Source organism: Amblyomma maculatum, chromosome 1 (genome assembly GCF_055883805.1).
Source record: "Amblyomma maculatum isolate TAMU_Amacu chromosome 1, ASM5588380v1, whole genome shotgun sequence".
Lineage (NCBI taxonomy): Eukaryota > Metazoa > Arthropoda > Arachnida > Ixodida > Ixodidae > Amblyomma > Amblyomma maculatum.
In genome coordinates, this window is record NC_139344.1 from 379,511,754 (window position 1) to 379,517,030 (window position 5,277).

Consider the following 5,277-nt stretch of genomic DNA (forward strand, 5'->3'; position numbering starts at 1 on the left):
CTTATGCGTCTGGCGACGAAAAGATAGAATGGATATTGGTCTATATTAAACAGGTCCTTGTGCACGACGTGATGCACGTTAAAATTGTTACAACAATAGGTTGTTGAAGCTGACCGCATGCAGGCAGTACAGCTTTTGAAAACTGTTTACAGCCCAATTATTTATTAATAAAATTTAACCTGATATCTAATACAACTAAGTAATTATCCGTCAATAAATATCTGGATACTCATATCTGTTAGCAAAATTAGAGCATAGCAACTAATTTTAAACAAACGAAATAAACTGTCTCATTTTTAGCAGAGAAAAAAAAATATATGAGTACATTTCTATTTTTTTTTTTTTTGCAGTGGGTGCACGTGGGATACCCTTTCTGTCATGTGGTATGAATCTTAAAAAGCGGTACTTTGTTTAATAAGGCTTTATAAATATGACCGCATTGATGGCTAGTTAACGTGCGTACATTCAAAACCGCCATCACCGAGAAGCATATTATACCTCGAGCTAATTAGGAAGCCCCTAGGGTGTAATATGAGCATAACCTAATTCTGCAAATTGATCATTTTTTATTTGCAGCTACTCTGCTTCATTTATAATTTTATCACTCGTATTTTTACAAGGCGAAATGACGCGTTCTAGCTCAGATTGTTTTCTTGGAATCACCTAAGTTCAGTGCATGTACTAAAACATTTAGGCAGATTTTAGAAAGCGGAGATACTTATGAATAACCCCTAAATCGCAGGAAGGAAATTAAAGGGCGTCAAGGGAAGCCAAAGCCAATCAAGGTAAACCAGGGCTATCTAGCGAAATCTACCTGACATAAAAACAAAAAGTGGTTAGAATCTCTCATTCTTCGTTTCTTCCTGATTCAACGTCATTTCGAACAAACCGCCAGTAGGATCTACACAAAGATATATTTATTTATTTATCTTGCGAATCGGCCCTAAACTGTGACCAACACAAGCACCGTTATTATATCGTTTTTGGATAGGACAGATATGCATTTGCTTGGCAATCCTGTAAAAACGTGAAATCGCAATTAACGCTGTTACCCTATAGGTAGTCAACCCTTACAAACCAAAATTTTTTAATTAAGCTCAAGTTTTCAGATTTTAAGCCCTGTTGAAAAATAAAGATTTTAAAGTGGTCACTGCAAAAATATTATATCCCCTATGTCAGACGCAGCCTATCCACCAAGAAAGTTAACAAGCCTATTTGACGTCGCTTAGCTGACATCACACTATATTTTTGGCCTTACATAAGCTCTCAAATATTTAAGAGTGGGCAGAATGAATTTGGGGACAAATATTAGCCGGCCTAGATTGACATATCGTCAACATTTAACTGAAAAGAGGCTGCTTTCATAGGAAATTGGCGCTTGAAATTTAATAATGGTTATAAGAGATACTGTGTCATCGCTTTTTTTTTTTTTTCAAATATTCATGGCGATATTTATGGGATTTCACCACACCATCGTGATTTATCTTAGTGTCCTGCCTCAGTTCGGCATTAAACAGGGAAACACGGAATGAAAATAGAGCGTTGAAAGTTCCGCTCATTGGGACACTCGTCGCTCAGATATAATTATGTGGGCTAAATGAACTGTTTATGGTGCTAAAAATAGGTGCGTAAAAGCAATTGACAGACATTGAAATGTTCCTGAATTGACTTTCTTTTTTGTGTTTCTTTTCCATTCTCGAAAAGTGCCCTAATAAGGTGCGAGAACTTCTGAAAAATATTAGTAAGTTTTCGATATTGTTAGGAGCGCAGGCTCGAAACGTGGCCGAGAAAGAGCTTTGTGTTAGCCCTGAACCTTCTAACATGCTTTCTTAGCCATTGTTTCCGTTGCCCATTTCACTGTACAGCTTCAAATACATTTTATTGCTTTGTACAGCACTTGCATCGTTGGCTATCAGGACGGTAAATAAGTAGATAGCAAAATTATAGAGGTACCACCACTCCTGGCCATTTCTTGAAGCGTCTCGCGGTCTTAACAGGTGAGTTATTCTTTTTTTGCTGTGGAATAAAGCGTTAAATATGAATGTTTACGTGCCCAATATTTAGTTTAATTCTGCACTGCTTGCGTTGATTCACTTTATCCAGCATGATCAAGGTAAACAAACACTAACAGCAAAACATTAAACCTGGTAAACCCGCGACGGTCAAAGCCTTCAATGATTTCAGTGTCAAATCACAATTGCAGTTTGGAGAAAAAATAATCAGGCGTTACCTCAAACTTTTCAAGCCATGAAAGCGCATATTCTTTGAATGAAATACCAACAGAGTCACGAAAGGCGTATACCTTTAGGATTTTACCGACGATAAGGGAGGGTGCGCCTCACAGTCTTTTTATTTTCTGCAGTTGTTTTAATATGTCAGGTAAGTTGTTCAGAACATCCCAGTGAATAAATGTAGCTCTGATTAAGAGTGACAGGAGCTTTTTTCTCCAGCCAAATCTTACGGTGCATGCTGGTACTGGCCAGAAATGTCTCAATATTGAAGTGTCGTTGTTCAACCTACGGGCCTGGGCCACGTACTGCTAAACACATTTTCCGCGAGGCAAGGAAGGTGCCCTCTTTGCCAAAAGTACCTAAGCTACGGGGTCTTTCTCTTAGCAGTGTCTGAGAGTTCTTACTGGACTCCTATAATACCTGTGTAAGTGATACGGGGAATCTTTACCATTAACTGTCGAGAGCTTTCAGCCATTAACTGCGACGTAAATGGTTCGCTTTACGGCTGAGAAGCGAATATAATTGCCCGTTTACTTTCAGGGAGATATGGTACCTGCATGATGACCTTATGCTAACATCATGCTTGCGTGCGCTGATGTTCCAACCTATGGCAGCCTTAATATAGCGTATAACTGGTCACAGAGAGATAATATACAAGGAAAAATCGTCTCTGCAAGCGGCCCTGTTAAAAGTTATTACTAAGAGTGTTTCATTTTCTCGTTGCTATCTTCGTCTAGCATTACGCAGCCAATGCTTCACGCCCTACTATAGTTTACATCTCGGACTAGAACATTATTATGCAAATAATAAAAAGAGCAGAATTTTCGAAACGTCGCTTATTCATTTTCATACCTTTCATACGCAGGTGGTGTTTGGGAAGGAAATGAAGAAAACAAAACTGTATGCACGCAAGAAATGCAAAATATACAGGTAAAAAAATGCCCAAAATGGCCGCTGCCTGAGACTCAGAAGTTCGATACGATAGAAATACCAAAGGGGGTTTACGCTTATACGAGGCGACAAATATATATAAAAAAACACACAAACAGATTACGCGATCTTTCGATCAAATGCACTTTCATCGAAATAGATGAGATACGCCGGTAAATGTTGAACTATAAACTCACTGTGAAAAACGAGGCAAGGCCTGATATACGAACGAGTCATCCAGTGACGAGATTGACAATTCCTTGCGCGCAACGAACGTGCACTTGCTGCGTTTGCCCGGTGCACATTGTTCTTCTGAAGTCGCAGGCGTCCTTGGGGCGCAGGTCGAAACCTGCATTAATTTGGGACCGGACATGACGTGGAACTACCGCCAGCCACAATGCTCCTTGAGGCACGGAATGCTCCTCCTTCCCTGAGGGAGGAATACGCATGACGAAGGCTTCCGGTAATTTTGAGATGAAAACAAATGCAGGCAAGCATGGAAAGAATGAATGATATGGCGGCGTGGGCAATCAAGAGTTGGTTGTGGAAAACAGAAAAAAAGAGCACAGGAAAACTTCAAGTCGTTTCACCATGATAGTGACTCTGGCGCCGAGGAAGACGGTGTGAAAAAATATAATAATTATTAATTAATTAGACATTTATTTCTTTTGTCACAGCTTTGATGCAGTCTAAGCCGGAGTCAGATTGCGCAGGTATCGAAAGGCATGAAAAGTACCAAGCCGCCGACGCCGCTATAGTTTCTGAAAGCATGAAGTGAAGGTAAAATGCCAACAAGAACATCGTGAAAGCAAGAGTAATTTGCTGCCGCTCTTAAAACAAGGAGAAACAAAATAAAGCCGCCGTGCCCAACTTCGCTCTTTGTGTCTTGCCGTCCTGTAGCAAGTCTATACTCACGTGTGCCACGCATTATGCATGTTCTTTCTTGTTCATCATGTACGAACAAAGTAGAACACCGCGCAAAAGCTCAAAATCAAAACGTTTGAGCCCTGAACAACACCGCTACTTTCATACCATGAACTCATGATTCATCTAGGTTTGTGGAGAGCAAGAAGGCGCTTTATTGCATTTTCATATGCTGATCTGCTCTAGAAACGCTGCATGTCATCACTAAACTTACCTGCACGTTCTAATCAGAAACCATAGGCCTGCGCAGCCTCCATTCGCTGTACCCAAGTATCGAGCCCTCAACATTCCGACTACTTACGCCTTCTTTATGACCCGCCTCCAGTTTTCCCCGGAAATTGTCAAGCACAACGGTCGCATCTAATGATGATTTATCACGTACTTAGGCTAGGTATGCTGCGAGCTCGTTACTAATGTGATATATATTCCTATGTTTTCCGTAATGCAGTTACACATTTTGCGCACCTCTGGTGCCGCCTTATGCATTTTTCGAAACCTTAATAACACCTAGCACTTCCTTCTACCATACTCGGGCAGATTTCCCCAGAGACCGAAAGTTGTAGAAGCGGAGTTTCCGTGCAGCATTCGTGTACTCAATTGCCTTTCCACGCCGCCGTAGAGAGCGAGGTTAGGTTAGCATGGGAACGCTGTACTTAACTTCAGCTTTGGACACACACTGCTGCATCAAAGCGTAAAGATGTCATTTTTTTAAATTTTTTTTTATAAAATGAGGCTTTCTTTAACCACGAACTCCAAGAATAACAAAGGACTAGTATGCTTGCGGCGAAGGCTAGTGGTCGAATCCGTGAATCTCACGTTCTGCCTGCACTGCGCCATCAAGAACACAAACTTCACAGCTACACTGTACATGTCATGGAGTAAGTTCGCACAAGTAGCGATGGTAGAAATTGGAAAAAAATGAAACGTGCTTGCTTTGGCATTACGTCTAGTGATCATGATGCATGCCATTCTAGACTGCAGCAGCTGTTACTCCTGCAATTAAGAGAAAAAAAAGAGTTCCTCAAGAAATGGAACGAAGAAGCAGAAACAACCTTAGGACTATAGAGTGTAATTACGAGCAAATATCAACAATGGTACTGCGTACCCGCCTCATACCGTTTCATCCGTAGGAGTGCAAAGCACAATTTATAGGGCGCTTAAATGACACAGAGGGAAAATAAAAAATGATATT